This window comes from Mobula birostris, chromosome 3 (assembly GCF_030028105.1).
Source record: "Mobula birostris isolate sMobBir1 chromosome 3, sMobBir1.hap1, whole genome shotgun sequence".
NCBI lineage: Eukaryota > Metazoa > Chordata > Chondrichthyes > Myliobatiformes > Myliobatidae > Mobula > Mobula birostris.
Window position 1 is genome coordinate 53,501,219 of NC_092372.1, and position 12,464 is coordinate 53,513,682.

The following is a 12,464-nucleotide window of genomic DNA, read 5'->3' on the forward strand; positions in this document are numbered from 1 at the left end:
ATGGACTAGCAACAGTCTCTATAAAACTTCCATTTATTGTTATAAGATTCATTACCCAATAACTTTATTTTTGTAAATGTCAGTCGATCTGTACATTTTCAGATGATGAAGCAAATATAACAATTAATAAACATTTTAAAGTTATATAAATACAAAAAAATTCTGCAGACAAGACCTGTGGTAGATTATTTTCTTCTGTCTCTCTGGCAATCATTATCTCAAAATTAGTTCCTCTGCCTTTTGCCCATTTCATATCCTACTTGCACCCATCGATACTGTTTTGTTTCAAACGTTGGTCTAATTTCTCCATGTAAGTTACACCCATATGACTAAAAAATATTTAAATTTTTTTTAGTATTTTTTTATTTTTAAACTTAAAAATTATTTTTATTTTAAAATTCGGGTAGATGGAGCTCGTCAGCCTGGGAAGGCAGTCCATCTAAGAGAGGGAAACTCTGATTTCGAACCTCCGCTGCCTTGCAGCCATACCCACTCATGGGAGAGGATTCGGGAGTAAACCCTGAGGACAAATCCGGAGCTGGAGTCCCTAAGGCAGTCCGACGTTGTCTTCAACCTCGTTCTGGCAACAACTGCAACGACACTGGTGCCAAGCTGTATCGGCCCTTGCCCTTCCCTTGGGCAACATCGGTGGCATGGAGGGGGGGAGACTTGCTGCATGGGTAACTGCCAGTCTTCCATAAATCCTGCCCAGGCCTGTGCCCTGGAAAGGTCACTTCATAGACTGTAGCAAGACTTTCCAGGTGCAGATCCATGGTTTCGTGAGACTAACGGATGCCACCACCATGACTAAAAATAGGACCAGGTGGACAATGGAGAAATCTTTTAACACATTGTCCTGAAATAAATCTAATTCTAATTTCCAATTTAATGGTTAAAATGCTAACAGGTTCAGTTTCTTTCCTCAATGATCATGCTTAAACTATTGAGAAGTTACAGTTTCTAATTTATATTTCCAATATACTCAGAGTTTTGCTTTGTTTTGTATGTTCACCATAACATTATGGTAGTGTGTTGCTTTTTTTTAAGTAAATTGACTGGTGCTTGTTTCATTTTTGACACCAATTTAGGTTTCTCGAATAACTGGAGTCATAGCCCTGACAGATATACAGCTTAAAACATTTAAAATAGGGAAAAAAATATGCAGATGCTGGAAATCCAAAGCCACACACACAAAATGCTGGAGGAACTCAGCAGGTCAGGCAGCATTTATAGAAAAGAGTAAACAGTTGACGTTTCAGAATCAGACCCTTATTCAGGGTGGAGGAGCACCCATTCCAGTTTTGATCCATGGCCTCTTCTTGTGTCAAGATGAGGCCATCCTCAGGGTGGAGGAGAAGCACTTTATATTCTGTCTAGGCGCCCTCCAACCTGGTGGTATGAATATTGATTTCTCTTTCCAATGAACAAAATTTCACCCCCCCCATTCCGCACTCTGACCTTTCACTTCTTCTCACCTGCCTATTACTTCCCACTGGGTCCCCTCCTCCTCCTCCTTGAACTTCAGCAATTTCAAGTTCCAGGGTGTCAAGATATCTGACGATCTAACCAGGTTCTGACATATCAAAGCAGCTATAAAGAAGGCAAGATAGTGGCTACATTTCATTAGGCATTTGAAGAGATTTTGTTTGTCAATTAAACCACTTGAAAACTTCTGTAGATGTACTGTGGTGAGAATTCTGACAGGCTGCATCACTGTCTGGTATGGGGGTGGGGGCTACTGCACAGGACCAAAAGAAGCTATAGAAAGTTGAAAAATTAGTCAACTCCATCTTGGGTACCAGCCTCTGTAGTATCCAAGACATCTTTAAGGAGCGGTGCCTCAGAAAGGTGATGTCCATTCTTAGGGACCCCCATCACCCAGGGCATGCCCTCATTTCATTGTTAGCATTAGGTAGAAGCCTGAAGGCACACACTCAGCAATTCAGGAACAGCTTCTCCCCCTCTGCCATCCGATTCCTAAATGGACAGTGAACCCATAAACATTACCAGCTTTCTTTTTTAAAAAATATATTATTTGTTTTCCCACTATTTTAATCTATTCAATATACATACTTAATGTAATTTATTTATTTATATATTATCATTAATGCATTGAACTGCTGCTGCTAGATTAACAAATTACATGACACATGCTGGTGATAATAAACCTGATTCTGATTCTCCTCTCCTATCAGATTCTTTCTTTTCCAGCTCTTGACACATACCACCCTCTTGGCTTCAATCACCTTCCAGCTAGCCTCTTTCCCCTCACCCCCACCTTCCCCTTCCCTCTCAGTCCTGATCAAGGGTCTTGGCCCAAAACGTTGACTGTTTACTCTTTTCAGTAGATGTTGCCTGACTGCTGAGTACCTCCAGCACTTTGTGTGTGCTGCCTAAAACATTTCATGAACTGTGGTTACAGAGGCGTAGTTTATATAATTCCAGTGGGATACCTTTTAACTTAACGAGACTAAAATGAGATCAATTCAATTTATGAAAAATAAGTGAACTGTTTTAAATTGGAAGGATTTGGTCCACTAACATATGACACGACAATAAAACAACACAAAATAAAATTTTGCAGCTGGAAGTCTAAGAAGGATATTTGATCTGAAACATAAGCAATTTCTCTTTCCACTATCGCTGCCTAATTTTAAAATTTAAAAAATCTTTTCAGTCGCAAATCCCAGCAACCTGAATGAGCATGCGCATAACTCCTGCAACAATTGGACATGGCGCGTGGCTACTTCTCTAGTTTCGTTTAAACATGGCGACGCCTCTGTCATCGAGCATGCGCATTGCATTGCACTTCGTGCGCGGCTGTTCTGGTTGCAAGTAGTATTCAAACATGGAGCAGAAAACTCCCGAAATAAATTAGGAGAGGAGAAAGAAAATATAATGTTGGCCGAGAATTGGTGTCAATCGACTGGAAAAACAAGAAAAGGTAATAAAAGAGGGGTCTGCGGAGGGTTTTGTAGCTCGCTACCGGCCCTCCTGGCAGCTGTCAGGATGGCCGAGTGGTCTAAGGCGCCAGACTCAAGGACGTGGTTCCTTCCCAGTGCGGGGCGGGTGTTCTGGTCTCCGACTGGAGGCGTGGGTTCGAATCCCACTTCTGACACAACTTTTAATTTTAAATTCAGGCAGCGCTTCATTTTCTTTCCATCGTCGCCCTGCCCATTAATTGTTCTCTATGTTGGTTTATTTTCTGTGGCAAGTGAAAAATATAACAGAAAAGGTAGACGTTGGAAGTCTGATACTAGAATAAAAACCCCTTCTGGAACGTCTCCATTACTATCACTGAGATCAACGTCTCCAGTGTTACTGAATGTTTAGTGAAATATCCCCAAAACAAATCTAGAGCTACAGCGGGATTCTTCTTACGGGAGACAAAGAAATTTATTAGATGTTGTGTAAAAATACAAATCGCAAACAGGTTGAATAAAATGAAACGTTTCAAGATGGGCTACTTGCAAACAATTGCAAACGAATAGTGAAGAGTTGGTTGAATCTTGGAGTAAGCGCGGGGAAACAGTTGAATGTGGTGTTTCAATAACCTCCTACGTTGGAGATGTTACAAAAAAGGCACATAGAATGGGGGTTAATGTTCAAGAGTAGACTGAGAGTTAGTTAACACATCTAAAACAACAAAAAAAGGAATAAACAGGCCCTTCAAGTGAACAAACTGACTTCAGCGACTTACAGGTATCAGTCATCATAAAGTCTGAATTATTACTATCTTGTGTGAAGCGAAGTATGTAGTTTTGTGGCAGCAGTACGGTGCAAAGTATATTTTATACTATAAAGTATAAAATACGAAATAAACAAATAGTACAAGGAAAGGAATGTTGAGGTGGTTTTTGTGGGTTCAGGACTTCAGAAATCTGATTGCAGAGGGGAAGAAGCTATTTTTAATAACATAAGAAATAGGAGCAGAAGTAGGCCAACCGGCCCATTGAGCTTTGCCCTGCCATTCAATAAGATCATGGCTGACCTGTCCGTAAACTCAGCTCCATCTACCTGCCTTTTCCCCAAAACCCTTAATTCCCTTACTATGCAACTATTTCTTAAATATGTTTAATTTATTTATGTAAATATGTAAAATATATTTCTTAAATTAAAACCCTATCTAACTGCTTAAATATATTTAGTGAAGAAGCCTCAACTACTTCCCTGGGCAGAGAATTCGACAGATTCCCCACTCTCTGGGAAAAACAGTTTCTCCTCATCTCTGTCCTAAATCTTCTCCCCGGAATCTTGAGGCAATGTCCCCTAGTTCTAGTCTCACCTACCAATGGAAACAACTTTCCTATTTCTAGCTTATCGATCCCTTTCAAAATTTTGTATGTTTCTATAAGATCCCCCCCTCATTCTTCTGAATTCCAGAGAGTATAGTCCCAGGTGACTTAATCGCTCCTCATAGGTTAACCCCTTCATCCCTGGAATCAACCTGGTGAACCTCCTCTGCACTGCCTCCAAAGCCAGTATGTCCTTCCTCAAGTATGGAGACCAGTACTGCACACAGTACTCCAGGTCCGGCCTCACCTGTACTCTATAGTTGCAGTAAGACCTCCCTGCTCTTGAATTCAATCCCTCTAGCAATGAAGGCCAACATTCAGTTTGCTTTCTTAATAACCCGTTGTACCTGCAAGCCAACTTTTTGCGATTCATGAACAAGCACTCCCAAATCCCTCTGCACAACAGCATGCTGCAATCTTTCACCATTTAAATAATAATCTGCTCTCTATTATTCCTTCCAAAGTGGATGATCTCGCATTTACCAACATTGTATTCCATCTGCCAGACCTTGGCCCGCTCGCTTAACCTATCTATATCCCTCTGCAGACTCTCCACATCCTCTGTACAATTTGCTTTTCCACTCAGTTTAGTGTCATCAGCAAATGTTGCTATGCTACACTCAGTCCCCTCTTCCAAATCATCAATGTAAATGGTAAACAGCTGCAGACACCTGCAGCACCCCACTCACCACAGACTGCCAACCGGAGAAACACTCATTTATACCAGCTCTCTGCCTTCTATTGGTTAACCAATCCACTATCCACGCCAATACACTTCCTCCGACTCCATGCATCCATATCTTATTTATAAGTCTCTTGTGCGGCACCTTATTGAACGCCTTCTGGAAATCCAAGTATACGACATCCACCTGTTTCCCTCTATCCACTGCACTCATTATGTCCTCAAAGAACTCCAGTAAGTTTGTCAAACAGGACCTGCCTTTTCTGAATCCCTGCTGCGTCTGTCTAATGGAACCGCTCCTTTCTAAATGTTTCGCTATTTCTTCCTTAATGACAGCTTCAAGCATTTTCCCGACTATAGATGTTAAGCTAACTGGCCTATAGTTGCCCGTCTTTTGCCTACATCCTTTTTTAAAAAGTGGCGTGACATTTGCTGTCTTCCAATCTGCTGGGACCTGCCCAGAGTCTAGAGAGTTTTGATAAATGATTACCAACGTGTCTACTATAACCTCCGCCAATTCCGTCAGCATCCTGGGGTGCATCCTATCAGGACCAGGGGACTTATCTACCTTCAGGCCCTCTAGTTTGCTCATCACTATCTCTTTAGTAACAGTGATTTTATCGAGGTCCTCACCTCCCATTTCGTCCATAACATCCTTCTTTAGCATATTAGATGTGTCCTCCACCGTGAAGACTGACACTAAATAGTCATTCAATGCCTCAGCCATTTCCTTATCACCCAATATCAGTTTCTCCTTCTCGTCTTTCAAGGGACCTGCATTGACTTTAGCCACCCTCTTCTGTTTTATATATTTATAAAAACTTTTGCTATCTGTTTTTATATTTTGTGCTAATTTACTTTCACACTCTATCTTCCCTTTCCTTAATTCTTGTTTAGTTGTTCTCTGTTGCTTTTTAAAATTTTCCCAATCTTCCAGTTTCCCACTACTCTTTGCGACTTTGTAAATGAGCTTTTAATTTGATACTATCTTTTATTTCCTTAGTTATCTCTCTCCACACTTACTGTCCGTACTTTTGACTGGAATATACTTCTGTTGAGCACTGTGAAAAATCTCTTTGAAAGTGTTCCACTGTTCTTCAGCTGTCCTACCAAATAGCCTGTGCTCCCAGTCTACATTAGCCAGCTCTTCCCTCATCCCGTTGTAATCTCCCTTGTTCAAGCATAATACACTAGTTTTAGATCTAACTATTTCATCCTCTATCTGAATGTGAAATTCAGTCATACTATCATCACTCTTTCCGAGAGGATCCCTGACTACAAGATCATTAATCTTACCTGTCTCTTTGCACAGGACTAGATCTAAGATAGTATTTTCTCTTGTAGGTTCGCTAACATGCTGCTCAAGAAAGCCATCACGGATGCATTCTATGAAGTCCTTCTCAGGACTTCGTTGACCAACCTGATTCACCCAATCTATGTGGAAGTTAAAATCCCCCATGGCAACTGCTGTTCCGTTCTTACAAGCCTCAGTTATTTCTTGGTTAATCGTATCTGCCACTGCAATATTTTTATTAGTTGGCCTATAGACAACACCCACCAGTGATTTTTTTCCCTTGACTATTCTTAATACTATTTTTGAATCACTGAGTGTGGGTTTTCAGGCTAATGTACCTCCTCCCTGATGGTACTAAGGAGAAGAAGGTGTGACCCAGATGTTGAGGGTCCTTAATGGTTTATGCTGCCTTCTTGAGGCACCGCCTCGTGAAGAGGTCCTGGGTGGTAGGGTGCATTCTACCCGTGGTGTCGGCTGAGTCTACAATTCTCTGCAGCCTCTTGTGATCCTGTGCATTGGCAACTCCTTACCAGGCTGTGCAGTCCTGATGAAAGGTCTCAGTCCGAAACGTCGACTGTTTACTCTTTTCCATATATCCTGCCTAGCCTGCTGAGTTCCTCCAGTATCTTTTGTGTGTCGTGATGCAACCAGTCAGGATGCTCTCCACGGTACATCGGTAGAAATTTTGGTAACTCAAACTCCTTACGAAGTAGAGCTGCTGGCATGCCTCCTTTGTGATTGCATCAATGTGTTGAGCCCAGGACAGATCCTGAGAGGTGTTAATACCCAATTACTTAAAGCTGCTACCCTTGTTTCTATATGAACAGTTTGGCTGTGGTCACAAAAATGTGACATTTCCAAGTTTGCTGATAACACATGAGAATGAGAGTAGTGATGAGGACACAAAGTGGTGACAAGAGCAATACGGGCAACAACAAGGCAGATGGGTAAAAGGTGAAGTTTGATTAGAAAATACAGAAATTCTGAGCATTATTTAAATAGAGAGAGCGATTATTAAGTATTGATGTTGACTGGGGCCTTGTCATTGCACAAAAGTCACTGAAAGCTAACAAGCAGGCGCACCAAACATTTGTGATGGCAAATGGCATGCTGGCCTTTATTGTACGATGATTAGAATATAAGAGTAAGAGCATTTTATTATGATTGTATAGGCATTACTCAGCACATGTAATTATAGAGTACAGAAGCAGACCCTTCGACCCACCATGTCATTGCTGACCATCAGGTACCCATTGATACTAATCCTATTCACCAACACTTGGCCTGTAACCTTCCATGCTTTGGCAACTTAAATGGAAGATTTTAAATTTTGTGAAAGCACCTACCTTCACCTCTGCCACGGGTAATATGATCCAGATACTAAAGAGTTTCTGGCTGAAAAATTTCCTCCTCATATTCCCTCTCTGTCTCTAGCCCCTTTACCCTAAACCTATGCTTTTCTGTATTGTGTATCATTTTGGTTTTTGATCTTAAGAGGATATATTTGCTATAGAAGAAGTGCAGTATGACTATTTACTGCAAAGGCAAGACTGTCGTACAGGGAGAGATTGTATATATTTGGTTTATAATCTTTTTAAAAAAAAAAAAAAAAAAAAGATCATTCAGGGTTTACCCAATCAGAAGCCCTGGGTGAACCATGAAATCCAGAAATTGCTGAGGGCTAGATCAGATGCATTCAAGTCTGGAGATCAAAAATGCTACAATAGGTGCAGGTATAATCTCCAGAAAGCCATCTCATGGGTGAAGTGGAGATTCCGTACTAAACTGGAATCGATGAGGGATGCTGGACAGCTGTCGACAGAGGGATGCTTGCCATAAGCTCCTACAAGTTAAATCTTGTGAGATGGGATACCAGAACTTCCAGATGAGCTCAATGCCTTCGATGCTCGCTTTGACCAACAGAACAGGGAAAAACCATTGCGCACCCTCATGTCTCCCTTCATTCTCAGTATCTGAAGATGACATGCAGGCTACCTTCAAGAAAGTGAATCCAAGGAAAGCATCTGGTCTGGATGAATACTTAAGACTTGTGCTGGCCAACTGGCTGGTGTGTTCATAGATATAGAAACATAGAAAGTAGGTGCAGGAGTAGGCCATTCGGCTCTTTGAGCCTGCACCACCATTCAGTATGATCATGGCTGATCATCCAACTCAGAACCCTGTACCAGCCTTCCCTCCGTACCCCCTGATCCCTTTAGCCACAAGGGCCATATCTAACTCCCTCTTAAATATAGCCAATGAACTGGCCTCAACTGTTTCCTGTGGCAGAGAATTCCACAGATTCAACACTCTCTGTGTGAAGAAGTTTTTCCTAATCTCGGTCCTAAAAGGCTTCCCCTTTATCCTCAAACTGTGACCCCTCGTTCTGGACTTCCCCAACACCGGGAACAATCTTCCTGCATCTAGCCTGTCCAATCCCTTTAGGGTTTTATATGTTTCAATCAGATCCCCCCTCAATCTTCTAAATTCCAACGAGTATAAGCCTAGTTCAGCCAGTCTTTCATCATATGAAAGTCCTGCCATCCCAGGAATCAATCTGGTGAACCTTCTTTGTACTCCCTCTATGGCAAGAATGTCTTTCCTCAGATTAGGGGACCAAAACTGCACACAATACTCCAGGTATGGTCTCACCAAGGCCTTGTACACTGCAGTAGTACCTCCCTGCTCATGTACTCGAATCCTCTTGCTATAAATGCCAGCATACCATTCGCCTTTTTCACTGCCTGCTGTACCTGCATGCCCACTTTCAATGACTGGTGTATAATGACACCCAGGTCTCGTTGCACCTCCCCTTTTCCTAATCGGCCACCATTCAGATAATAATTTGTTTTCCTGTTTTTGCCACCAAAGTGGATAACTTCACATTTATCCACATTAAATTGCATCTGCCATGAATTTGCCCACTCACCTAACCTATCCATGTTACCCTGCATCCTCTTAGCATCCTCCTCACAGCTAACACTGCCGCCCAGCTTCGTGTCATCCGCAAACTTGGAGATGCTGCATTTAATTCCCTCATCCAAGTCATTAATATATATTGTAAACAACTGGGGTCCCAGCACTGAGCCTTGCGGTACCCCAGTAGTCATCGCCTGCCATTCTGAAAAGGTCCCGTTTATTCCCACTCTTTGCTTCCTGTCTGCCAACCAATTCTCTATCCACATCAATACCTTACCCCCAATACCGTGTGCTTTAAGTTTGCACACTAATCTCCCGTATGGGACCTTGTCGAAAGCCTTTTGAAAATCCAAGTATACCACATCCACTGGTTCTCCCCTATCCACTCTACTAGTTACATGCTCAAAAAATTCTGAGATTTGTCAGACATGATTTTCTTTTCACAAATCCATGCTGACTTTGTCCGATGATTTCACCGCTTTCCAAATGTGCTGTTATCACATCTTTGATAACTGACTCTAGCGGTCAATCTAGATCTTCAATCTCTTGCTCTGGCCGTGTGTGATATCCACCTGCTTCAAGCAGGCTTCAATCATACCAGTGACCAAGAAGAGCGTGGTAACCTGCCTCAATAACTGTCGCCCGGTGGCACTAACATCCATAGTGATGAAGTGTTTTGAGAGGCTGGTGTTGAAGCACATCAGCTCCTGACTGAGTGGTGACTTTGATCTGCTCCAATTTGCCAACTGAAGCAACAGGTCTGCAGCAGATGCCATTTCATTGACTCTTCACACAGCTCTGGAACACCTGGACAGCAAAGATGCATATATCAGGATGTTCTTTATTAACTGCAGCTCAGCATTTAATACCATTATCCCCTCAAAACTAATCAGTAACCTTGAAGACCTGAGCTTTAATATCCCCTTGTGCAATTGGACCCTGGATTTCCTCACTTACAGATCCCAGTCAGTTTGGATTGGCAAAAACATCTCCATAATCTCTGTCAATACAGGAGCACCATAGGGATGTGTACAGCCCCGTTCTATTCGTTTTACTTCTATGCCCACATGTCTAAGCACAGCTCCAGCACCATAAGCTTGCTGATGACCCCACTGTTCGGGGCCATATCAAGGGTGGTGATGAATCTGCATACAGAATGGAGATTGAAAATTTGGCTGAATGTCAGTAAGACCAAGGAGCTGATTGTAGACTTAAGTAGAGGGAAACCAGAGGTCCATGAGCCAGTACTCATCGGAGGATCAGAGGTGGAGAGGGTTAGTAACTTTAAATTCCTGGGTGCCACTATCTCAGAGGACCTGTATAAAATCTCTCAATAATTGCAAAGAAAGCACGACAGCCTCTACTACTTCAAGAGTCTGCAGGGATTCAAAGTGGCAAGGAAGATTGAAGCACCAAGGTGAACGTGGAGGGTCAGTGATAGCTCGGTGCGAGACAGTCAGCAGCTGGATCGCCAGCATTAGTGCCCAGCTCTTTATGGGAGGACTGGATTCAGATGAAAATACATTTCCATATTCTGAGATTTATGTGATTATTGGACTGTACTCTATATTGGTTTCCTTCAGTTTTTTGGTGTTTTTCTGTTAATTTTTTGTGTGTAAGGGGATTTGGTGACTGTCACTGTTCTTTTCTGCAAGTGAGGGGTTCGGGGATTGTTATGTGTGGAAGATCGTTGATTATTTTTGTGACTGCTTTTTTCTGTTGGGGGTGTGGAGTTTGTTTATTTTTCTTCATGAAAGGGGGGGGGGTGCGGGAAGACAGGAGTTAATATCTTTTCTTTCATCAACACCTACTCATCTTTCATCAATACCAAATGGTCTTTCTGTATTTAATGACTATCTAGAGTAGACAAGTATCAGAGTTGTATTATATATGTCTACTTTCACCATAAAATGAACCTTTGATTTGGCACGTCATCAAAAACCATGGCAAACCTCTATAGATGTGTGCTGACTGGCTGCATTATGGCCTGGTATGGGTACACAATTGCCTTTTGAGTGGAAAATCATACAAAAAGTAGTGGATTCAGCCCAGTACGTCATGGGTAAAGCCCTCCCAACCACTGAGCGCCTCTACATGAAACATTACTGTAGAAAAAATAGCATCAATCACCAAAGATCCTCATCACCCAGGCCATGCTCTTTTCTTGCTGCTGCCTCGCACCACCAGATTTAAGAACAGTTACTACCCTTCAACCATCAGGCTTTTGAACTAAAGGGGATAACTGCAGTTGATCTATCTGTGGTGTTACCATAACTGATGGTCTCACTTCAAGGACTCTTACTTCATGCTCCCATTATTTATATTTGCATTTGCACAGTTTGTGTTCATTGATCCTGTTTACAGATACTGTTCAATAGATTTGCACTCTGAAAATAAATTTTATTTTGTACTTAAGGTTTGTAAAATAATTGTAGAGGTTTGAACAGTGTGGATCATGGAAGAACGTTTGCCTTGGCTGAGGAGTCAAAAACTCTATTATATAAAAAAAAGTGTTAGGCCAGTAAACACTAAAGTGAGGAGAGATGGTCCTGGACTGAATGTTTGATTTCATTCAAGATTGAGATTGATTAATGTCTGAGTAATAGAAAAATCAAGTTCATTAGTGAAATGGCAGGAAAATTGTTTCTGATGTAGAAGTCAAGCACATGTCATTAAAGGGGCTGAATGGCCTACATTTGTTCCTTTTTTCCCTTTCACCAAAGCTTTTTAAGTGATCTAAGAATTAAGATTACCCTTTAAAATGCCACTGATACTATTGAGATGATCATCAGTTTAGTAATATGTAAAATATTTTTACCAAAGTTTGCAAGTACATTGTAATATTTCCTTAAATACAACTTACATATTTGAAGGTTTTGCACATGAAAGTATACAAACATCAATTATATTTACATTTACTAGGAATATTGTTCAATATTTGAGTGTGGGATGACTGCAAAAGGGGAGTTCAAAAAAATAAAACAAAAACTTCAAATGTTGAAACTAAGAAATACATGTGCTAATTTTATTACAAAGTGTATACACTTGGTAAGTAGAATAGAATATACATACAAATTCTTCAAAGTATGTCGATTTTACATATTAATTTTTCATTATCTCCATGGATATACCATCTTTAAATATTAGGGAGGTAATTTTATCATTTGTCAATATTACAGCTAAGCCTTATAAATTATAAAAATAAATTATCTCAACAGTTTGTCTCTATGGATAGATGCAAATAGTTTAAATATTCAACTAATTTTTAAAAGAA

The 12,464-nt window shown here is 41.1% G+C and overlaps 1 long non-coding RNA gene and 1 other non-coding gene across 2 annotated transcripts in view; both read left to right on the plus strand.

The window, feature by feature from the left end:
• The first annotated feature begins 2,826 nt into the window (after window positions 1-2,826).
• Window positions 2,827-12,464, plus strand: part of LOC140195043 (uncharacterized) — a 46,905-nt gene continuing 37,267 nt past the window's right edge. The window contains exon 1 of the long non-coding RNA XR_011885346.1: window positions 2,827-2,944. This is a non-coding gene — a long non-coding RNA (uncharacterized lncRNA). The remainder of the gene's footprint in view (window positions 2,945-12,464) is intronic.
• trnal-caa (transfer RNA leucine (anticodon CAA)) lies at window positions 3,004-3,118 on the plus strand. The gene is made up of 2 exons: window positions 3,004-3,041; window positions 3,073-3,118. It is a non-coding gene; the product is annotated as a tRNA-Leu (tRNA).